Consider the following 26,483-nt stretch of genomic DNA (forward strand, 5'->3'; position numbering starts at 1 on the left):
GTTACTGATGCTGATTGAACTCAGTGGCTCAATAAACAACTTTGCTATCTCAAAAAATACTCACTCTTTGCCAGCAAGATGTTTGGATTTATTCAAAAACAAACAAACAAACAAACAAACAAACAAATAAACAAACAAACAAATAAATTCTGGTCGACGGAGAGAAGGGACCACATTGAAACATATACACTCCTATTTTGACTCTGGTCATAAATCATCTTCTCTGGCATTGATTAATTAGTCTTCCTCAAATACTCCAGAATTTTATGAAAATCCAGGATAAAGGACAATAAGAATATTAGCAGCAGGCAGAGAGGGATACATTTTCGAAATGTCATCTGGAGATAACGGTGCATAGACAAAAATGTGTCATGTTTGATACAGTTTTTTGGTTATTCACATTTTTAAGTGATTCAGTTCCTTTTGTCAAAGTCTTTATTCACCCTCTTTCTTATCTCAGGTTTACAACCAAACCTGATAAAGGTGAGGGTGACATGCTCTACATATTCCACCTGTCAGTGTGACAGCAGGGCATCCTGGACCCATTTAAAATTTCTGTGTCGTGATGTCTAATTCTTCAGAGTTTATTGCTAATGATCATATTTTGCATTGATAACTTAATATAGTCTCTTAAATAGATTATAAGTGGGTTAAAACAGCTGTCTGGATGTCACAGACAGTCAGTCTCTTGGAGGTGAAAATTGTAATTCTAATAATAGTTTCACTTTGAAAATTGATAAGCTTTTCATTTGAGAACTAATGTTTGCTGATTTCTGCTTTCTGTTCATTCACTTTCCTCTTGACTTACTTCATTCCTCAGTGACTACATTTCTTTCATTTTGATCTGTTTTAAAGCAGGCTTCTCATAACTCTGTATAATTTAGTAGTTACCATCCTAAATGATACATATTGCTCAATAAATAATGATTATTACTATAAATTTATAAAAGTAAAAAGTGTAGTAAGTCCAGGAAAGAAAAATAAATAGAACAATGAATCACATTCAAGGATCCAAGTACAGATCCATGTACGTATGGGCACTTGATATATGACAAAGACATGTATGCTTTTGTATATGGAAGACTTAGAAGATGGCATTGGGAAAGTTGGCCATATATTAAGAAATCCATATATCTCAGATCATCAATGTAGCATTGTGACAAAAATCCCTGCATCTGTCTATGATTACAATGTTTCCATTTGTACTTTTTTCATTGTTTTTTTACTAATTATTCTATAATTTGATAAAAATAAGATAATTTTTACTTTCCTCAAACATGTAAACATTTGCACAAAAGAAAATAGAATAAGTTTAAAAATTAAATAAGATGAAAATACACTTAGAAGGATTTGGGTTGAATGCGATGAAAGTAATACACTTAGTTCCTTAAATGTATAAAACATAAAGGACATGTGGGCTATTAATAAATATCAGTACAACAAATTTAGTGATGATCCTTTAAGAAGAAATTGCTCTTAGTTCTAGATATTTCTTGCTTCAAAATGAACCACCACAAAGCTTAGTGGATAAAAAATCAACATAAATTTTGATCACAGATTTACAAGTTGGTCAGAATTTGGCAACCATCAGCTCATCTCTGCTCTACTTAGCTTCAGCTAGGATAGTCCAAAGACTGATTGCTAAAGTATTGTCTACTCAGATGTCTGGTGGTTAATGCTAGCTGTTAACTTGAATCTTAGCCTGTGCTGGTGGGCAGAATATTTACGTGTGGCCTTTCTACATAACCCCAGCTTCTTTCCTCACAAAATGATGGCTAGGTCCCAGGAATGATTGTCCAGAGAGACAATCAGATAAGCCTTATCATCTTGTATGACCTAGCTGTGGAAGTCATTTAGTGTTAATTCTTCACTAATCTATTTATGAGAAATAAGCCATTAAGTTTCCACTGGAATCAAGGGGAGAGGAATCAAACTCCACCTTTGTATGAGAGATACCAGTCTTTCATGTTAAGCCTTTTAAATATTTGAATATTAATATCATGTTTCCTTAAATTTCTTCTTTTCTTTGTTAAATGTATTATTGTTTCTTTAAATTTTTCTATCAAACCACATTTTAGATTTCCCACATCGTCTTTCTGACTTTACTTAAAAAAAAATACTTTATATTGGTTGTGTTGAAAGAGACTGCTCTTCTCAAAATTGTAAAACCGTAGTTTCGAAATATGATTCTGGGAGGATTTCTAAGATATTTTCAGGGGTCTGCAAGGTTAAAACTACTTTCTTAATAATACCAAGTTATTATAATGTTATGCTTATTCTCTCAAGAATATATAGTGGAGTTGTCCAACTCTACATAACAAACAATTTCACCATCAAAAGATACTTTTTTCAAAAAAAAATGTAAAATCATGACTCTCTTTTGGATATAAAATGATCGTGTGTTTAAGTTTTGACTCTACTCTTTAACTAAGAGAACCAAGAATATGAGGGAAGTGGTTTAAAGGAAATGTAAATAATAAAGCCCAAATATATAGAGAATAAAGGATGTTAAAATGAATTGCAATGGAGGCAAAATTGTTTATTTTTATTTTTATTTTTACTTTTTTTTACCATAGGGTTCAAGGAAAGACATTTGGACCCCTACTAGAAAAGACAGCATTTGTACATCTTTCAGCTACCTATAACAACTACCTACATAATGGTTAATAGTTTCTATACAATCAGAACCTGAGAAGGTGGACAGGTGTGTTATAGACAATAAATAGAGTTCTATTAAAGAACATTTCCCCATACAACAGATTGAATGCAGAAGCAGATGTGAAAATATGGTTATATTCCATGAAACAAAACATTAAAGAAATGTGCAAATATGTAAAAAAAAGGCTCCTCTTCTACAATTTTTTGTTTTGAAATAGTTATTTTTATAAAATATATTAACATATAATGAGTTTATTACTATTTTTAATGAATTACTTAACATTTAAATTTTTCCGTTTTAATTTCTAATACAGTAAATATTGAAACATATAACCAACATGAACAAAAGGTCTATTTATCTTTGATTAACATTAACAATATAAAGGATCCTGAGACCAAAAAGTTTTAGAATCACAGCTTTAAGATCTGTGATTATGAAGGGGATCAGACTATGACACCCCAAAATATGCCACTTTGGTATAATGATTATTTTGAGCTGAAAGTAATTGAGATATAGGAACAGCTGCCTAAAAGCAGAGCAAGACATGCATTTTCCTTTTAAAGGTGTTTCTTTCCCCTTTCTCCTCCCCATCCCCATTCCTAACCAAGAAGACAATCAAGTCCATGACAAGTGTAATCGCCCAGAAGGAGTCACCCAAGATTCACTTCTGTAGTATGCAGATTGTTTTGAACTAAAGGCAACTTTAGCCACGGGCTCAAGAGAATCTTCTGTACACCCTCCAATACTCCCTTAACTAACTAGAAGAACTTGAATTAAGGTCCTCACCCATAAGAAATTATCAGAAATATCTTCTTTTGACCTATTTATAGGACAGAACAAACTGTTATTTACTAAACGTCTATTCTTATTATCTTGCAATGACCCTTTGAAGCCCCTAAAGTGTATTATCTCTTCCTTACCTTAGGATATCTTATATACCTCGATTCCCCTTTGTATTTCTGAACCTCTTGTGTATATAGGGTCTCTGACTCTCTCATGTATGTGGGGCTCTCACACATATGTATGTATTAAATTTGGTAATTTTATCTTGCTAATCTGTCTCATGTCTAATTGATTATTAGGCCAGCCAGAGAACTTTGAGAGAAGAGGAAAGTTTTTCCTCTCCCCATCCCCACACAAGTTTGCATAAACAAACCTTACTAAAATAACACCTATTTTCTATTATTTCCTCCATATAATTCTTAGTCACTCTCCTACAATTTGTTGTCCCTTGAAGCCCAAATCCCTTTTTTCTTTGTTAGAATGGTATATAAGGTCCCAAGTCTAGCAACTTCTTTGAGTTTCATGTTTTTTCCTTGAATTCTCATGCATATAAAATATTAATAAAAATTGTATGCTTTTTCTCTCATTAATCTTTCTTTTATTAAATCCACAGGGCCTGAAGTCACTGAACCTAAAGAGAGTAGAGGAAAAGATTTTCCTCCTTGTTAACTGTTTTGTTTATTCTTTTTCATAGTAAATTCATGGACAATTAAACTCCAAACACACTGTATGTCCAGTTTTTCTGGTTATCTAAAACTTACCAATCTAGTAATTCTACTAAAAAGGGAAATAGTCTGACTTGTTCTTAAGAAACTGACATAGGTTCTCAATGAGAAAACCATGATCTTCATTAAGTTCTTAGACATCTTTTATTCAAGATTCCTTTTAATAATCGCTCTTGAGATTAACATCGATTCATTGCTCTACATCTGAAAGAATCCAATTTTTGGCTCTTTAAAGAAAAAATGGGACTGCATTTTTTCATTTTCAAACTTTTGTCACCTATTTCATTTTCTGCTCCATCACATTACCAACTTTTGCCAATGGTCTTCCCTGATTTCAAGTAATTTCTTTTTTTTTTTTTCAACTTTCTCCATTATCAAAGATCATCCTTGAATATTTTTAGTTTAATAAATAACTTGGTTTACTTTAGGCATATTTCTCTTTTAAATTACATTTATTGGGATAAATTAAATATATTGGGATAAATTTAACATTATATAAATTTGGAGTGTACAACTTTATAATTATAATACTATATCTATATACTAATATTTAGCCTACTGAGGTTGCTATCTCTGTCTTTCAGATGATTTTAGATTTAGATTATTAAATTCTTTATCATCTCTTGACTCTCACTTTTTAAGGCCTATTAAATTCCTTAGACTCCTAGAATGGTGGTTTTTCAAGTGTGATTCAATGACCATTTATATCAGAATCTCTTGTTTTGCTTACTAAAAAAAAATGCACATTCCTAGACAACAACCCACTCCTGTTAGGTAGCTAGTCAGACATGAGTGACAGGGAGAACAAAGGAATAGGAACCCAGCATAGAGACCACCCCCAAAACACCCCAATGGTAGTAGAATTCTGGGTATGCACATGTGTACTAGGCAAAGAGTTATAGAGCAGCCAAGTGTCAATAAAAATGACCTCACTTGCCAATCATCTAAGAATGCCTTTGGAACCACCCATCACAGCCCAGATATAATGCAGACATTCCAGTTCTGGATCCTTTTTTGCCCTTTGTGGCCCTTTTTGCCCTCTTATTGTTGTGGTGGTTGTTATTATAGTGCTCTGTTGCAGTTCTCATTGCTGAAACCATGTGCCTCCTTGGAGCGTGCTTTGTATTTCTTAAATATGCCTTTAATAAATCTTTTCTAAATCTCACTGACCTGTAATTCTTAACTGTGTTAATGAGGAAGAATCAAGGAAAATGCTATTTACACTTCTGCACTGCCATTATCCCTCTCCTTTCCCCCTGCTGTTGGGGTGAACCGAACTTCGATCAGCCCCAATGGTAACATTTATACTCTATCAGAATATGTGTTCTGAGTTCAATATCTGTCATTTGTAACCCAAGATTTTTAACTGACATTTAAAAAAATATTAAACTTTTTTATGTGTGTTAGCTATCTTTCTCATTTAGTCCTCATAAAACCTTATTAGTTCTATTTTATAGTTGAAGACACTGAAGTACTAGCTCAAGGTCACACAGCGAAAAATTGTCAGACTTGGGAATCAAATCAGAAACTTTTTATTTTTATCCCTTCTATCGCATAGGCGGATTAAACACCTGAGAGGTACTGGGAAGGGCTTGGTGACAAAAATAAAAATGAAAAAAAAGCCTACAAACTCTCATTGGCTCTGCCTCAGAGTCCCAAATCCTCAGCATTCTCTAATTCTTTCAGTTAAAGGAAGCTGTTTAAATGCAAATTATATCCGGGAAAGTTGTCACATTAATAGCTACTACCAGCTATTAACTCCTAAGCACAAATCAATGTTCTTGTTCTCTGGACTAGACAGGACTCTTAAAGAATACATTGTTTGAAGAAAAATTTTGAACTGAGAATGAAGAGAACGGGAAATGTTGGGAACCTGAGGATGTTTCACCATGGGCGCCTTGGTCAAATAACAGACCACAAGTGGTAGGAAGTGGGCAGGCCATGACAAGTGAGGGTAGGACCAGGACACATGCAAAAAGGGATATTAGAAGAGGTAATTAAAGCAAAGATTACCTACTTTTCATTTTTGCATAGGACCATTTTAGATTCTGACACCCATTTTGATCATTCTTCAATCCTTATGATAAAATATAAGAAATTGCCCCCAAATGTGTGGTGTGTGTTAAATATGAAGAATTAATCCAAGACTGCCAAATATAATCACATAAGGTCTCAGCATGAGCTCACATTCAATAATCATTAACATCTTTAACCTATTATTCAATTTCTTTAATGAATAAATGTATCTTATTTTTTTAAACCATAGAACAATTGGATGTTTTTTTTTTCTTAGGGTCATATATATGCACAATGAAAACTATGACATTAAAAGGATGAAATCATGTAATAAACATTACTATGTTGCTTTGTTGTCAGAATAATCACTAATGGAATGATGTTGAAAAGGTACTGCAGAAAGAGCTCTAGATTTATAATATTACCCATAAATTACTCATAAAAGATCTCACAAACCAATAAAATAATTCTGAGGCGGCATAAATTACTAAATTACTTGTTAAGTTAAAGAAGTAAGTGACGGAGCTTTTTGGATCAGAGTGGCTAATGTCAATGCCTAATAAATTTGTTATTAAATGTTACAGGATTTAAAAAATGATCATTTAGGCTTGGATTAACAATAAAAAAGCAAGAGCTTTTCCTAAAGCTCTAGGTGAACAATGGCACTTGAAAATGAAACACTGGCAAATTGCCCTTCTACTGTGGGAAAAAAAAGAAAGAGGCGGCAGCATCTTTGTAAGCAATCACACTAGAGAAGGCAGGCTTCTTCCTGGGGCATTAACAACATCTCAACAGGACTCAGAGATTTTTGTCAAGAGCCACAATTTACACAATAATTACACCCGTTGGAGCAAATACCGATTCCAAATTGCCTCCTACTTCTTGTCTTCTCCCCAAAGCAAATGTTTTGTGCATGTACCCAAGTCATTTTAAATGATTAGTTTATTCATGTATTCATTTAACAAATACTAGCTTTTGTGTGTGTTTTATTTTTCTAAGCAATGAATTCATAAAGCAGACACCATTTTCCTTTCTATTAATGTATTGAAAGAAAAAAAGAATATGATTTTAAAAGTTTCTGACATATCTAAGCAATGACTCTTCTATGTTCTTAAGGAAAGTAGGTATTTTTTAAGAGTTTGGCTAAGCATCCTAATCACAATTTATTAACACAAAAACAAAGGTAATAAAAGACAATCTGGATTTATGTGGAAATGGCAAAGATTTTACTGTGAATTTTACAAGACAAAGGTAGTTTTTTCAGACTATTAGTTGCTGGCTTTTCAAGGACAGATGCAAAGCTATTATTTTCCAGATAAATAGGATGAGGGAAAAAGGTATATTTGCCACGGCTTAAGCTCATGCGCTTACTGTACTTCACAGAATATTCACCTATGTCTGTCTTGACAACATGGGAATTCAATGAACAGATGATCAGACTCTGCCTTCATGGTGCCATGAAAGAGAAGGGTAATCTTAGTCCACCGCAGCTCAAATTATTGATGTCCTATCTCATTATGCATTATTAGCTTCTTTATGGTGTTGGGACTCCAAAGAGAGATCCTGTTAAGAAGCAAAGAGTACAAACAGGATCAGTGAGATATTGTAATCAGGTGGAGGAGCAACGAAAGTGCCTGGGAAAAGACCTCCAGATGGTGATGAAAAAAAGATGACCTCCAGTGGAGATGCTACACTAACTCCTAGAGGGGAGTCTCATGGTCACAAGCTGGGAAAGGATCATGAAGAAGAAGGAAGAGCAGCCAATTTTTTCTTCTAAGTAGAGATAAGGGCAAAAAAAAACCTTCTCGGGGATTAAGTACAAACCCTTCGAGCCAAAGATATTTGTTGATGATCTGTGAATTTTCATCAGTTATACACATTCCCTACTTCTGACTAGCAGGAATTAGGTATTTCACATATGCATGAAAATATCCTTTTCTATTGAGTTTATGAGTGTTGGTACCTTTCTCTGATATAACTGGGCTCTGCTGTTTCTTCAGATCTTTTAAGAAGCAAACCTAATTAACATTCTAGAATTCTCATTTTGAGATAAATTGAGTATTTTTACATAAGAGGTCTTTTTATTTCTGCTACTGGGAAAAACACCAATGATTTATGTGGTGACAATTTTTCTATATATAAGATGAGAATGAAATAAATATTTGTTTTACTATTTAAATTCTGTACAAATGTGAATTATTTTAGTTACTATTCCATTGACATTGAAATTCTTTTATTATTTGTTAAAGTTATGTAAAAATTCCACTATAAAATGAGGAAGCGACTTATTAATATTGACTCGGGATTTCCATCCTGTTGACAATAAGTCCCCAGAACTATGAAATTAGATTATATTTTTAGAATTAAATGAGGAAGAATTAATATCTAACAGTTAAAATTAACTGTTAATGTCATTACTCCCCCTTAAAGCAATTAGTAAATAGTTACTTAGGAGATCTAAGGACATGATTCATATATTCTATTTAAAGCTATATATTAAACTTTTTTTTTTACTAGCTGAAGCTTTAATGTAACCAATCCTGTTCAATTACAAGTACACAATTATTTGCAAATGTACAAATAAAAACAAATTTAGAAATAAATACTTTTCAACAGGAGACAAGTGTCAAATGACAAAATTAAAACAGTTTAGTAATGAGTTTGGTGGTCTTTATTCAAGGTAAAACACTCCATGGATTGGGGTTGTACTGTTACTGTTGGAGCAATCGGAGTTCCAGTAACACTCACACCTCTAGCTCCTTTTCACGGTAGAAATAAATTTCAACTCAGTGAATATAATAAATATTTGTTTATTAAAAGCATGTTATGAGGTAGAAGACGAGTCAAGCCTAAAACTGGCTAACCACGTGGAAATGAGGTTATGTATCCACGGGGAGGGGGTTACGGCCAGGGAAGAAGGAGAGCTGTAACCCCCCGGGAGGGAGAGGTCTGTGTTATATTTAGGGCCCTGATGGGTAGTTACAAATGTATTCTTAAGTGATTGGCAAGTAAAGTCATTTTGGTTTGACACTTTGGCTGCTGTATAATTCTTTGCCTAGTGTGCATGTGCTTATCCAGAGTTCAGTCTGTTATAATTAGATTCACGAACTTCCAGGAAGAAACATAGTATTATAATAAAGCTTAAATTGTAGGCAAATTAGGGTAGTACCTTCTGCGCAGATGTCTGTAGGCAGATTAGACAAACTATAGGTTATGGCTTTCCTGTCCTTTGTCTCTGGGGATGCAGGAGGAATTCTCTAACTACCAATAGGATGTTCTTTGGGCGGTCGCTAGGCAGGGCCCCTATTCCTTTGTTCCCCCTGTCACTCATGTCTGACTAGCTACCTAACAGTACAGCACTTCACAAGCAGTGGATTCTTCCTGCAGGATTTTGGGCAAGAATGGCTTTTATAGAGCACTGGAAGTGGTAATGTAGGAAATAAGAGCACGGTTGGCTAGGAGGTCGGAGATTTCCTTTTAAGACTAGCAGGTCCTATTTTCTAGTGTAATGCAAGCTAGCTAAAGCTGATATGGAGGATTGTGATTGGTGTACATTAGATTTTCTTGACAGTGAGGTATTTCCTGTAAGTGCAGGCTGACTTAGGTATCTATTTGTGACATGGGCCAGGCCACTGGGGTGATCTCCATATTGTGGGCCTTGATATACAAATTACCTTTATCACAAGTTATAAACGTGTTGTAGAACCAAGATAAAATGGAATCACTTGTGTCAAGAAGAATATTGAGAGAGCCAACACAAGCACATAAAGGAAATTTAATCTAACCTTACAGGAATTTACAGCTCTTCTCAGAAATCAACCCAGGGCACCAGCCAATCCCTTGACACAGAGTCTGTTCACTTTATCTCTGGACTTAATAGTTCCCCAGACTCCACTACCCAGGCCCGAATAAGAAAGAAGACCACTAGGCAAATAACTTCCATATTTATTCCATAAAAATCTCTTAATCTGTAAGCAACTCAGAACTCATTGCTCCTGTAGCCTTAATTTTCCCACCTTGTAGGTCAAAAACCTTGCAATAAAGTCATCTTCGTTTTATTCAGTATGCAGTTTGGTTTTTGACAATGTGATTTAGAAAAGCTCTTACAAGAGGTTAGATAGTAAGAATGTGTCTCTGTAAAATGCACAATGATACAAGGAGACAGTTTTTGATTTGGTAAATCTAATCAGTCATGTAATTTGAGCTGGGATTAAATGATCACATTACTTATTCAAAAAAGTCAGAATGAATCATGAGATCAAAAAATGATCTAAATTTCTGGAAACTAGACTAGTCTATATTGTTCTCACGGTATACACATCATGATCCCACAGAGAACAATGGAGAGAGAGAGAGAGTCACAGTGTATGTGTAATATTCTCTGGAAAAAACAAAACATATAAAGAATGATAGGTTTGAAACGCCATGGTATGTCTGGGAGAGTAGGACCACTCTAATCATGGCAGATGATTAGCTATGAGTTACCATAAGAATGCAAGCAAGGAGGAAGAAGTACTCTTCTATCTCATTGAAGAAGGAAGCAGGGGCATTTCATCATCCCGCAAGCAAATCTTATCTTCCCATTCTCACAATATATCTTTTTTCATATTTACCTTATGTTATTGATGCATAATTACTACTATTTAATCTTTAGCTTACTGAGGGCTGACTTTTCTTACTCATCTCTGTCCTTAGCAAGGTAGCTGGAAAAACCTGGCACTCAGTAAATATGGGAAATAAGAGGGGTGAGAGGAAGGAAAGAATCACAGACTCTAAGAGGAGCATTTGACCTGCCAGGGGATTTTGACTCCTTCTATCTGGATCCAAGATAAAGATATTTTTCCACATTCACCTTTAAGGCAGCAGCTCTTTGACAAAATAGGGAGGTATTATAGGAGCAGGTACAGGATTGGTGGTTTTCATGTGTGGCTGCTTAACATCAATACAGAGAATGCCATGTCTGAAAAAATAAGGTGAAGGGATGCCAGACTAAAAGGTTTTGAGTCTCTAACCTTCTGCCATCTCTAGCATTCCAAGACTGTATCCAATTGTATATTGGTCAGGTGCAGACAGCATTATTGATGCATAATGATTTCATTAGCAACAGAATTCTCATTTGAGCAAGGTGCTAAAGATGAAATGCACTGCTCCTTATTAACCAGTAAAAGAATCTGAAATGGACTTAATTTAATTTAGCTCTAAGGAATCGTAGGTCTCTGTAGCGAGCTGTGAATAATCTGCTTTAGATCACTGCAGAAAGTGCTATGTATTCAAGTAGGGGAGAGGACATTTCAGTGCTTTCAGTAGGTATAGATTAGTGTGGTCATTAGCACAACTTTATGAATCCACCAGTTTAGAATTAGAGAAGGCTAGAAGGTCACAGGCTGAAATTTCTCAGAGCGCAGCCCATTAGAGACATTTTAGAAACAGTTTTATAATTTCTCCTTGAACTCTTGTGCTTTCTGCATTAGACTATTTACATTTTGACACACATCATGTCAGTCATGTAAGAGAAGATAGACATCAAGTGCTCCAGGGCCCTAATATACCATTTAGAAGGGAGCCACCAGCTGTGGCAATGGAAATGTGAGGGAAGAATACAAGGTTTTAAAGAACCCTTTGAAACATAAAAGAAAAATTACAGTGTGCCTCGCTGCTTGATTGTCTCCTGTACAAAGGCAACTAACACTGACTAGAATCTGTGGCCTTGCAGCCCATGTGCCTTCCAGATGATTTAAATTACTCAGGCTTGAAATGAGAAAGCTTGAGGTCTCGTCTTGTATGTAGACTGATGCAGGCATTTGGTTGCTTTCAATCAAACTTCAATGTGAAGTATCCCTCAGTCTCCCCCTCCCTTCACTCCCTTAAAACAAAACAAAATCAGAACCTGACATGAAAAATGTTGTATTAATTCTTGTGGAAGATCGCCAGTTGAAAACTATATCATAACCTTCATAAATAAATAGGCACTACTGTGTTTCTGGTGATCATATAATATTAATATTGAGCCTCGACAGTGTCATTTCTAAGTTGGTAAATGGAATTCATCACCCTTTTTTAGAATGTCACCAGTTCTAAATTTGGGGGTGGATGTAATAGAGTACTGCGAGCTGAATATTCCTTAGGGATCTGACTGTTCTGAGGATCTGAGTACAGCTTTTGGCTACAGAGAAATACATCTACTTCATCCTGTTTCATGCTAGTTGCCAGCTTTTCTAAAGAAGTAAGATGTAACAGTTGATTTTGAGTCACATCACACCATTTAAAGGAAGAGAGTTAATTTGTGTTACTAAATCCTATATTCCATCTATCGCTTCACTGACTAAATGGATTTAATCCAGATAAATCGTACATGTTATATTTTTTTCAATCAAAGGCTCAATACCAATATCTAAATTAGAGATAATTTGTACATTTTAATGAAAATGTATGGGAAGTAGGTAATCAGCATTTATTGAATGCCTATATAGTGACCGAAGACAAAACAGTATGTGCAGTGTTCCCAAATTTTTGTGACACATTAGATCCCCTGGGTGGTTGTTAAAAATGCAAATGCTAGAGCCTCATTTCACATCTACAGAATCAGTCTCAGAAGGTGGGCCTAAAGATACATGTGAATTGCATCACACATGATTCAGGTGGATGTGGGGTCCATATTTTGAAAACAATAGTTTATGATCTAGGTAAAATACATAATCATGTAATAGTGAAAACTGCACTAGATTTAGAAGCAAATTTTCTTGGTTTCATCCTTAGTGTCTTGGTTTGCTAATTGTGTTCTTGTCTTATTCAATTAGTATCTCTAAGCTTTATTTTTTTTAATCAATAAAAACAAGGAAGAACTAACATAGTTTGTTTTATCCTAAAGGACCCATCTAACAGTTTAACCAATCTCATTCTTTAATGTTGTGTTTTCAAGAAATTTTAGTTTGTTTTTTTTTAACTGATTTTAGAAAAAATAAATCTAGACTAGGGTAGTATTGAGAAAATTTTCACTAAAATAATGATGTTCACCCTACAATATTCTTTGAAAAATTGTAATTTTAAAGATACATGAAAATGAGCTCCACTTTTATTTACATAGATTTGTAAATGACTCAACATTAGTGGTATGATACAAGGCCAAGAATGGGTTCTGGTACTTGTAAAACAAACAAATAAATAAATAAAAGAAAACAAACAATCTTAAGCTTGTTGATCTAAGAACAAAAGGTCAAAGTGAGAGGCAACAAGCATTTGTGTGAAATCCAAAAGATTAGCTATTTGAGAAGCACTGGTTCAGGCAGAAACCCAAATAGTGTTCTGATTAGGACGCTAAAGCAAGGGGGTATTTATGTGAAAGAGAAGGGAAATAATGATCTAAATGAAAGGGAACAAATACATCAGTGTAAGAAGGCATTTTTATAAGTGCAGGCAAGCTAGTATAGTAATATTAATTCTAAAAAAATATTTTAATTTTCAGCCAGTAGTCTTAATATCTGCTTTCTTGTTATCTTTGCAAACAGTTGTTTGGGATATAATGATGCTTTAGGCCCAGTCTAAAGGTTATTTTGCCCAATTTTAACATTCCAAAGTTTTGAATCATAAGACATGTAAAGCAGTTCCTTTGGGGTGGCAGCTCCAACTCCATTTTAAAGTGTCTCTATTTATACTATTTATTTACAGGACTCAGAAATTATGGTGAGCCCAAAGAAATAAAACAAATCTATGAGCTTGGTAATGACATGCAAAACATTTGGGTTCTAGATCTCATTCTAGAACTCAGATCCTAATAATTTGTACCAATCTCAAATTTAAATGTCAAAGAGAAAGAAATTTACAAAAATGTGTTTTTTCTTTGCAAAATTATACTCTTTAAACTATTCCGAAATAATGTTATGTCTGGAGTTAATAGCTTATTTTCTTTCCATACTATGAAGAAATTATTATTATGTATTTTGCTATTACAGTTATTGCTGGGTGATAGCCATATACACTGCATGAGAAATTAAGCTTCTGAATACTCCCCATTTACAGACATGTCCACTCCTCCATTCCTTAAACAGAAAGAACATTCTAGTGAAAAACATTGTTTGTGTACTATACCCACTCTTATCTATAGCAGAATTATTCATATAGATAGAATTTTATGTACCATTTCGCAAAGGTGGCATTATATATGCAGTTTGGCAAGGATGGGACTAGGAGTACAGGAAGACATCAGAATATATGATTTTTCAATACCTTATTGATTTTGTTGAATACCTTTTGTTTCTATAATATTTTGCTAGTCTTTATTTCTAATTAGATGTTATCAAAAAAAAAAAAAAATAGTACAAACCAGACCAAAGACATTGTCTTCAGAATCAGAGAAGTACAAAACTAGGCATTTGGCAAGTCATCTGTGGATTCTTTTGCACGTGCACAATTTCTTTCTGAGTTATGCACTTGAAAGCCTAATGCCATGCCTCACGGGTAGATCAAGGTATGCCCTAGTAGCATCCCTCTAAGTAAATTTCCCAGCACCTGCAAATATTAATTGTTAGTCAAATTTAGACAGCTGAGGTAGGCAAGTTGCTCCCCCCATCTTTTTTTTTTCATGCAGTTCCAATCACAATTATGGATAACTAGATGATGTTTGACATTAATAAATACAAATGCACTTCTAGGTCAGGTTCGTTTCTACAATATTGAAGAGAGGAAATAATATTCTTTTTAACTAGTGATTAAAATTAAAATTTATTGTTATTATCGAAGAGAAAAATATACTAGGTTCAACATCAATGACGATATGTTGTGTAAGAAGGAATTAAATACTAAAACACATATATAAATCTCTGTCTAACACTGATAAGACTTTCAAGTTGGAGAGGAGACAGAAGTGAGGAGGCCAGAAGCAAATTCTACAAGAAAGAGAAAACTGGAAAACATGTGTGTTTCACTGGTGCAAATGATACTTAGGTGCCTGCCAACAGTTTAAGAGGCAGGAAGAGACCATACCTGAACCAATGTTATTTTTGTATCTTCAACACTCAGCACAGTGAGTAGTACAAATTTAAAACCCCATAAATATGTGTTGGGTGAATAAGTCAGTAGAGTAGTTCTCCATTTTCTTTTCTGAAGAAGATGATGATATAGAACCTGAAGGTATGAAGAGGAGAGATTCTCCATCACACTCAAAGTATATGAAAATATTCTTCAACTTCTGGAGAGTAGTTACATTTTATTGCCAAATTCATAAATAACAAGCATTTTCAAAAATTAATTTTCAATGTGAAAACTAATGAAGAGAGGGAACTAATAGGTTTTCTAGGAACTAGGTTAGGCATGCTATGTACACTTTCTTGTGAGACAGACATTATATCTCTCACTTTGCAGATTGCAAAATTGAGGCTTGAAGAGGTGGGCTAGCTGGCCAACTGACACACTGCTATATGGCAAGAACTATTCAATGCCCTAAAAAACTGAAGAAGTAGTTTAGAAAAAACAAACAAAATAAAACTTTTTTGAATAGTTTTTTTACATATTCTATGGTAGGCCATCGTGTAATAAACACACATTCTTGTTTTGTTTTTTGTTTGTTTAATTTAACATGTATGCTCTTAAATTAAATCAGGGTTCAAAATGAAATATAAATGTACATGCATATATAGATACAAATAGAATGAATAAACAAATAGGTTTATAAGAAAACTCTATATTATTAAAATATTATATTCTGTTTCCCACTCAGAATCGTTTAGTGAGTAATAGCTGTATGGAGTTCCAAATGATTAAGACTCACTATTGAGCTTAAAGTAATGAGGAAGAGAGATAATTAGGACAAATTACTATGTCATAAGGACTATCACAGAGGCATATAAATGGACTATGTAAGCAGGAAGAATGAACAACCTTTTCATCAAGAGAAAATGTAAGTAGGGAAAATGCAATTGATGAAATAACTTGTACGGCACATAGATACACACTCAAAATTTTGTTTGTTTAGTGAAATTTATTACCTCCTTATTGTCTCAGATCCATTAGAAATTAAAAATTACATTGCTCTGCTATAAAAAAAAGCCAGATGGAACCTTTTTATAAGACCAAGATAAATAGAAGTTTGTATAAAACTCACACACAAATAGTTGATATTTTATAATATTAAATTGCAGGAAGGTTTACATACAAGATAGTAAAGGCTTTTTAAAAAGATAATGATTTCATCAGTTTTGTGTTTTTAAAAGATTATTCCATTATCAATGTAAAAAATGACCTGAGAAGGAATGCCATGAGTCCTAGATGTGTGTCAATGAGCAATAATAGTCCCAGTAAGAGATGGTGAGGAGCTCATGCAGAGAAGACAGGGAGAGATAGAACAATCAGAGTGTACATGATAAGGATGAGTTGTGAGTAACAACGCAGTTTTATAGGAGGTTTCATGAAACCCATAAAGGACAGAGTAAAACTTAGTAAGAATACACAACAAAGCCTTAGACTACACCATATAGCACTCTATTTTGCCACTTTAACTTCAGGAATCTTAAAAAAGTAAAGTTTGTAGTTATGATGTTGCAAAATAAGATATGGCCAATTTGTAGAATTCTCTTCCCATCTTTACATGCTTGATGCATATTTTCTGTTTGCCCTTCAAGATCCTCTTCTCCTTTCTCCCCTAACTCCTTCCTCACCTTCATGAGGCTGACCTTTATCTACACTCTGGCCCTCTGTATTCAGCCCAGTTTAGATGTCCCCAGATCTACACCATTGTCTTGTTCTCTGACTAGTGCTTCTCTAATAAGGGCTAACATTGTTCTGAATATTGTGAAGCTAAATCTTTCCTGTCACTTTAGGTCAAGAGTGCCTCTGTTTGGGTGGTTCACTTTCCTTCAAATTGCTCACAGGCACAAGCCCACAGAACTTTAGTTTCTGCTTTATACCTCTTTCTTTATGCCCTGCAGTTTCCTCCTTGCTTCACAAGACCACTAAATGCCCCTACTTGACACAATTCAGCAGATCAGAGTAGCTGACAATTCATGAGGCTATTAATAGGCAATAGGACCCCTCAGATTCTTGAGAGACATCACAGCTTTATAGCACTTCTCTGGAGTTGTTTTGTGAAACTGAGCAATCTGCTGATTATAAAGATGGGGCCAGCTCAATAAAGCACTTTTTAAGTATTTGCTCTCCCTTTGTTGCATTAGTTCCCTTCTCCTCACTTCTGTTTCCCTGGGATTGCACTCCCAAAGAATATGTTATCATAAGCTCTGCGTAAAATACAGACTTGAGATAATACACCATCTGGTGTCCTACTTGGGACAATGGGACATATGGCATGATATAGGTACCTCAGAAGAAAGTGAGTTTTGGTGTTTTTGTTCCCTTCTCTTTATCCTTGCCAATTCCTCCCTAGCTTTCTCCTGCAGCTAGTCTCTCTGGATTCTAATATCTGCTCCCTTGCCCAGTTCCTTCAGGCCTAGGTGAAATAATGACTCGAGGTACTGCACCATCTTTATTGCTTTCTCTTAACCCTGTCTTAATAATTAATACATTTAGAACATATTCTTAATTACCCCATTGAGTTGTTCAACAACTTACTTGAAAAATTTTGCAATATATCCAAAGAATACACCATAAAAATAAGGTTGGAAATTGACATGTTGATAATTTTAAAATAGGAATAATGAAAAAGGTCTGCCACGTTTATAGAAAGTATAGGTGAACAAAGGAATTGGTCAAATTCTATTGGTAAAGGGGTTGAACTGTGTCATCATTAACATCTTGCAGGTCTAACATTCCGTGACACTATCTCAGGGACCATCACAGTTTTTAATGTCGACCATATCATTTGAATAAAATAATAGAGAGGAAAATTTTGGTAGTTTTCCTTATTTTGAGTTATGCTGGTAAATGACATAAAGCAAGCAGGAAAGGTGCTGTGATAGACAAAAACAAAACAACACAACAACAAAACACTTGTCCTAGAATCAGAATAAATGAGATATAGCCATTATCTACATACTTATTAGCAATATGACACTGAACAAGTCATTTCCCCACCTTGAGTCTTAGTTTATTAATATGTAAAATGAGGTTTAAAACACCATATCACATGCCTAATATGGTTGTTATAAAGATGAAATAAGATGAAGCATATAAAAGTACATTATTTTGCTAGAGCATTAGTTATATTGTAAATATAGAAGTAAATATTTACTCTCCATGGAAATAGCCTAATATCCTAATATCCAGTCTACATTTATGAAACAGAAAACGTTGGATGTGCTTATTTCAGAGGAAGAGCAGAAGCTCGGTGCTTATTCATGGCAAATTCACCTTTTGATATCAATTTATAAATTTTTGCCTAAATAATGTACACTTGGACACAGTGCATAATATAAGTAAAGAAAAAAGAAGACCCATTTTGTATTATTTACAATCAAAAAATGTATTTTCTGCCCGTTATTTTACAAAGATGTTTTTGTAGTCAGTATGTTTGAATATTTTTTTCTGGTGCCTTTTATCATTTATCTAGTGTAGTGGAAAAAAATGTCACTTTTCCAAAACAAACAAAATGGTCGCCTTCTAGGAAGATAGCCACAAGCATAGACCAAGCCCCAAGCAAACCTTGGTCTGAAGATAAAGTTTAGAGTCAGTTCTTCTGACTCCATAATGCTTACCGCATGCTGGAATAACCCCAAGGTGCTTTGAACCAGATATTCATGGCTTCCATGTACACAGTCTGAAACTGCAGCATATGTTACCACAGGCATTCCAATCGCTCTTATTCCTCAGACTAATTCAGAAAGGGCATTTGTCAACTCTTCCTGCTTTCTTTGGTTCACATGTCAAAATTTTACTGACATCTATTGTAGAATTGAAATCAGATTCAATATCCCATCAATTTTCAGCATAAAAAAGCCAGCACATTTCAACTGTTTTACTGCATCAGCAGTAAACATATTTAATAATGTCAATTAATGACTTCAGTACTTCCCAGATCTGGAAAAATATACAGCCTCTTAGAGATATAGAGTCTTTTGCAACTAAGAAAACAATGCATTTATTATAGAGTATGATGCAAATATTTTCAATGAGTGCTAATTATACAGAGATAGGAATAGTATAATCTTTTGTGATTCTTTATTTTAGAGAATAAAAATCTAGGCTGAAACATTGAATAAATCATCAAATTCTTTCAGCTATGGTTCTTGAAGAAGTCATTGAATTCTTTCAGAGGAGCTACATTAAAATATTCTGGAGAGAAAAATTAATCTGAAATCTCATGCTGACTCTTGGAAATTAGATAGTTGAATTTGACATAGTGATAAATAAGTGTTTTTGTTGTTGTTGTTATTGTTGTTTATCATGATAATCACCATGCTCTATTAGTTGCTTTATTATGTTTACTCATTTTTATATCGAAAACCATATAAAGTTGAAATTAGTATACCCATTCTATAGAAGAGGAAAAAAAGACTCTGTCGTGATAAATAATTTAGGGCCAGCAGCTAATAAATGAAAGAAACAGATTATAACCCATTTTCTTTTTATAATTGAAGACTAAGTTTTTTTCAGTGATGTTCTTGTTCCATTCAAGAAGGCATTAAGAATTGATTTCTTTTAAATCTTGGTTTCCAAGACTATAAGCAGTATTCTTTTCCAGAAGTAAAAAAAAAAAATTCACCCCTCTCCTTATGACTTTGCACATAATGATACTCAATAAGAAACAAACAAACAAAACTCTCTTTGTTATACTTTCCTGTAGATTGTAATTTAAAACAAAACAAAACAAAACAAAACAAAAATAGTGCCTAGCCTCACAGTCCATCGTTGGAGCTAATGTGCTTAGCTAAGAGTCACATTGTGAATGCCTTGCCTTATGGACTCATTAATGGCATGAGGGTTTGAAAACTTAAGAAAGATTTTATTAAAAATAGGAGTGTTTAGAAGAATGAGAATGGGATCTTGATTTTGGAAACATTCACCTAACCAAAAGAGATAGAATAGACAGCCCAGTTCCCTCTTTCTACTACTGCCCTCTTACCAGGGTTATGGAAATGTGTTGCCCTTAACTGAATAAACCCATCGACGATGTACTTACAGTACTTAAAGTAATGACGTCCTAGATTCTTGTTACCAGGAGTGTGATGAGTCAGTTAAACACCTCTGAGTAAGGAATCTGCACACATAAAACTACTCCTTGAAATCCACAGAACTGAAATAGAACCTGGTTGGTTCAATTTCAGCTGGCAAAATGATACTATTAAAAGCAAAACCTCTATCTTCTAGTGTCAGAGAGACAAGAAAAACAATTAGGAATTTTAGCACAATGAAGAGATAAGAGATCAGAGTCCAGGTTCCTGGGTTCTTGGAACCTGTCAATCTCTACCACAGGAAAAAGAACCTATTCATCTGGTGAGGAAGATGAGGCTGGTGGTGAGAGAGTGAGCCAGTTCTCTGCCTTGCTGTGACTGAAGAAGGTTGCGTCAGTCCACTTAGGCAAATTCTTTGTGGATGGCAACCCTAAGGACAGAGTTTCTTTTGAAGAACAGAACAGCAAGAATTTCTTCCAGACAGAAGGGGTCTGGAAGTAATGTCACCAGGACCAATGATTAGGACTAGGACAGAGGAAAGCTGATGTACCTGACTCCCCTGAGTTTCAAAGTTGTTCATTTACCTTTCTATGGCAGGATGAGATTTTCAGTTCACCGTATACTTTTTGCTTTCCATTTTTTTCTTTTTTTTTTACACATATTGTCAATTAATTTAATCCTCAACCAATGTTATGAGGGAAGATAAGACATTAAATATTGTCAGAGCAGTGTTTCAAACCCAGGCAGTCTATCTCTAGAATCTATGACTATGACCATTTTTTCATACTACTAGACTTTTCCCATTCTTGCTGGAACAATCTTGTATAAATAAACTTCACAAAACAGTATGAGATATGTTGGTGTGGAGGTACACTGATAGAGAAAGATCTATGCGGTAGCTTTTCCATTCTGGAGAGTCCCAAGAACTACAGCTTATGAATGACCATTAGGGCCTATCTCCATCTTTCTAGCCTGGAGCCAGTCCCTAGAAGAAAATCCATAAAGGTAGAAAAGACCCAAAGAGACACAGGCAGAAAAAAGAGAAGGGAACAGCCAGAAAAAGAAGAGGTCATCTGAAAAGGATTCTAAATGTGCTGAACTTTTCCCGGCTAGAAGAAGCAAAAAAGATTTTGTATCATAGCCTTGACTTTGTTTTTGTTCAAAGGAGGTCAATAGTAAGATTCATTTCTTTCTGTTAATGAGCAATCTTTCAGACAATTCAGCCTTAACTAAGGGGTCACATTTATTAATTATTGTAGTTATTGTAAAGTATTTGCTTATGCATCAGTCTCCCTCAATGGACTATGGGTTCCTATATGGAAACTCTACATTTGTTTTGGCCCTCTCCCCAGCACCCAGCTTACAGTGCTGTTCAATAAATGAGGGAACAAATGCCATGTTGGTGCCCAGTTATTCAGCTCATGTCTCTAAGCTGTGGAACAAACTTGTTGGTAAACTATTCTACCTGGCAATTCTCTGGCTATGGAAATGATTTTGCACCCTAAAAGAAGTACCCATGACTGTGTTCTCTACTAGAACTTTGAAAATAATAGATACTGGAACATTCCTCTGTGGACTGCAATCTCTTAGGACACCTCTATCAGTCCTCGTGGGGGATTTATAATGTACGTAGAAAAATGTTGGGTCCAATTTCACTTCGAAATGAATGTAAACATTAGTAAATGTCAGTAGCAACAAGAAAAGACACAAAGCTCAACAGGAGAGGTTTATATGCCTCCTGCATCTAGTACACATGTTCGGGGCTACTGAACTGTTGGTAAGTTGAGAAGTCGAATAACTACTGTAATTTTTTTAAACTCATAACAAACCTTATCATTTGGATTTTAAATACACTGTGATTCCCCTAAATATAAACTGCTCTAATTTGTCATATTTTATTTTTATAATGATGTGAAAACTCAACAATGTGAAAACTCAAGGTGAGAAAGTGACTTTTACATATTTATTTAAAATCCTATTGTTTATGATATTGTTATTGTCATTATTTTTCTAGTTAATGTACATATATATATAAACATGGTTTGTCCTTTTCATCATTTTTTATTGATTATTTTAGTTTTCTGACCTTATTCTCCCTCCACTGTCTACATTGAGCAAGTTCCAATATCATTAATCTGACTGTTTGATTTTCTGTTTCATTCATACTGCCCCATTCTCTTTAGCAAAGCATTCCTTGCCTTCATTCCCTAATGCCCTAACAACAAATTTATTTCAATCTTAACCTTTTTTTCTAGTTTATGTTAGGAAAAAAGATGTAAATGCTGACAGTGAAATAATGCTCAGCAATTAGAAGCAATTGACTAACTGTTCACCCATTAGCATGACTAGATCATAAAAACATATTTCTGAGTAGAAAAAAAAATTAAGATCGAGAAAGAAGTATATAGTTCAATAATAATATTTGTGTTAATTAAGAACACATGAATATATATATTTTTTCCAAATATCCTATGGTTTGCTACCTCTGTTCATGTATTTCTCAAATAGGCACAAATGGATAGTTGCAGAATAGACACGGAGATGTAGAATGTAATAGCATGGGGGAGATAGTTAATAATGTAATAAATATGTAAGGGGGAAGAGAGGTACTAGATACAGTGGAGTGATCATTTTGAAAGTTATGTGGATTTCTGATCACTATGCTATAGAACTGAAACTGCTATATTATTATATTCCATCTATAATTGAAAAAAAGCTCATTGAATTGTACAATGTAAATACAAAAAAAGATTTGTATGCAAATAAAAATGCATTTTCAAAAAAATTACATGAATATAGAATGACACACAGAACATTTTATAAGAAGCTATCTTACACTACTCTGTGGACTGGTTTCCCAGGTTTAGTACTTGACCCATTACAGTCAAATTGCTAAAATTCTTCCAAGGCTTCTCACAACACTCAAAACAAAAACTGAAATCACGAAGGTCAACAAAACCTAGCACGATTCTACTGTCTTGCTTCGTTCTCTATGTTTCTCTATTCCAGCTATAGCGGCCTCTTTACTGCTTGCTGAACAAGCCAGGGATATTTTGACGCTGGTCCACTCCCCTTGGATATTTTCTAGTTGCTCTCCAAATATCCCATGATTTGCTACCTCTGCTCATGTATTTCTCAAATATTTATTCAAAGTCTACTTTTCTAGGTATTGCAAGGAGGAAGTGGTGGTCACGGAACATATTCACTAATAAAAGAGAAAAGAAATATTTCTTTCTCTCTGCCAGGAGCTTACCTTCCAATGTGTGTGCCTATTGGGGGTGGAGTGAGAGAGAGGGAGGAGGAAAAGCAGATAATAAGCAAAATGAGCAATATGTCTAGTGTACTAGAAACTGACAAATTTTGTGGAGTGGAATTAGGTTGGGAAGAGGGATAGAAATTACAGGCATGGGAATAGAGCACATGTTAACATTTTATTTTATTACTATTTTTTACACTCTAATGACTGTATTAACTCCTTTCTGGAGGTAGCAGGTCCCATAGCTGGTGAGCTGAAAAGAAAGCCAGGAAGTGGTGGTCTCAGTAAGGATCATTAAAGGGGTGCAGAGGGTACCGTACATCTCTTGGGACCCTCTTCCCATTCAATGTAAGAATGGGCATGATGTACAGCCAATTTAGTTCAGGGCATCTAGCTGCTTCATTTTTAATGAGTACTCAGGGAAGACCTTGTTGGGAATGTGACATTTAAGCAAAGACAAAAAGAGGTAAGAAGGTGAGCTGCTTGTATATTTGGATTCTAGTTGAAGCCTCGGGGAACTAGGATACATAGGTACTCGTGCATTCTAAGAGCAGCATGGAGTCTGTTGTTTCTGAGTAATGTGGGAAGTTCTTCGAAGGTTTTAGGTGGGGAAAATACATGATCTGTCTTTAAGTACTTGTCCAAATGTCAATTTCTCAGTGAGACTGACTACGTCAATCAGAACCCCAACCTCACTTTTCCTGATCACCCCTTATTCTTACCTCCTGATTTCTTTTTTGTTGATAGCATTTATGAGCATTGAGTCTATATGCTTTATTTTTTTCTTCCTTTCACTTTTTCTCATATTATAATGAAAAATCCACAAGTACAAAAAAATCATTTTTTCTATTTTGTTCACTGACATATTCCCCAACCCAATCTATACACGTAAGAGGTAAGAATAATATCCTGTTGAATGGATAAGTATCACGGATAAAAGACATATGAACAAATGTCTGTAAGAGAGGAGTAGATGAATGAAAGCAGAAAGAGTGATAAAATTGATGAATAAATAAAACAAAAGAGGAAAAATACATAAATCTGTTTTGATAATGTGCCACAAAATATTGACTATAATTTATTCAACTCTTGACAAACAAAATAAAAATACATATATACATGTTTAAATAGAGAGAAACTCTCAGATACAAATTTTCTTAAATTATTGATGCTCTGTAATAAACTTTACTGCCTCTGTGTCCATTTTCATATACACTCACCCTCAATCTGTTACTGGGGCAATCTGAACTCCAACGCTGCCCCAGCAACAACGGAGATTCTCAATTCTTTTCACTGTCTCAGATGATTCCAACACAGAGAAATTTAGAAGTGAGATTTATTAAAAGTATATTTTAGAAGGAGATGGGACATGTTAAGGAAGGCTGTAGCTCTATGGAATTTGGGAGGTGAAAATAGAGTACATTCCAAGGAAGAAGCGAGTTCTTAGTGAAGAGAGCTGTAACAACATAGAAGTGGGAAGGTCTGTACTATATTAGGGCCATGTTGGGTTGTTACAAAAGCATTCTTATGTGATTGTCAGATGAGTTCATTTTGATTGACATTTGGCTGCTATGTAACACTTTGCCTAGTGTGCATGTGCTTGCCCAGAATTCAGTCTGTTATAATTAGATTCATGAACTTCTGGGCATAGACACATTATAATGATGGTATAATGAGATTATGGTTATGAGCAGGTTAGGGTAGTATCTTTTGTGCAAGTGTTTGTGGCCAGACTAAACCACCTTCAGGATTATGATTTTTCAGTCTTTTATCTCTCATGATGTAGGACTGATTATTTAACTAAAAATGGGCTGTTTTTTGGGCAGTCCGGGCTGTCTCTGGGCTTCTGTTCTTTTGTTCCCCTGTCACTCATATCTAACTAACTATCTAACAAATCTAAAGACAGAAGCCTTTCTCTAATGCAAAGCGAATCCTTTTATGTTTGTTCAAGATTATATTCCCTTCATCATTCTTAGAGACATTGCTTTATAATTTATACCCTCTCTTTTCAGACTTTTAACTTTATACTCTCCTAAGAGCTATTCCCTTCACTATATTGATGTTTATATGTTTTTTATCCCTTTAAAAATCAAAAATGAAATCAAGCAAGTAAGAGAACTTCTGACTCTGCATACCCTTGAAAAGCTGTTCTGTTCCTTTCAGAGCAAAGCTTTGAGCAGGAGTGGCCTAAACATTTTGTTTCTGTCTAGCAACCTCCAGTTCTGAGAATCATTTCTCAAACTGGTTCCTGACCTTGTTATGTACATAAAGCTCTTCTGTTAGAATATCATTTCTTTGTTAATGTTTTTGATATTTTTAAAGACATATATATATGTCTTTAAAAATATCAAAAACATTAACATATATAAATCTTTAAAAATATCAAAAATGAAAACATTAACATCTTTAAAAGATATATATATCTTTAAAAATATCAAAAACATTAACAAATTATATATACATATATATATATATATACATACATATATATATAATATGGGTCATTACTCTGCTAGAGATGGGGAATGTGAAGGTGGAAGGAGAGAGTATTTTCTTCATCAATCTATCGCTACCATCTTCTTGGACATAAAATTTACCTTTGCTTTTCTGGATGTGAAGTAAGGTAAAGTAAAAGATAGAGTCCTTTAAAATATAATTTAGAAAAAGAAATTTAAAAAGAAATGTTTCTTTCTGCATAAAATACAGTAGTTATTCTACAAAAAGATTTCTCCGGACAATGTAAATGACTGATGTGTCTTACTGATGTTTGATCCTGAAGCTGAAAGAGTAATTTTTTTTTTTCAGTATTTTCTGTATTCTCTGAGATCCCAAACTTTTCAATTCCATTTTAAGAGAAATTAGACAAAAGGGGAACTTGTCAACCAAGTCTAAGAAAAAAAAGGCAGGATCCCAAAATAGAAATCAGGGAGCAAAATTCTTTAAGGGATTCCAGAATGCATGGAAGATGGGTGAATACAAAGGAGTTTACA

This window comes from Pteropus alecto, unplaced genomic scaffold, assembly GCF_000325575.1.
Source record: "Pteropus alecto unplaced genomic scaffold, ASM32557v1 scaffold239, whole genome shotgun sequence".
NCBI classification, from domain to species: domain Eukaryota; kingdom Metazoa; phylum Chordata; class Mammalia; order Chiroptera; family Pteropodidae; genus Pteropus; species Pteropus alecto.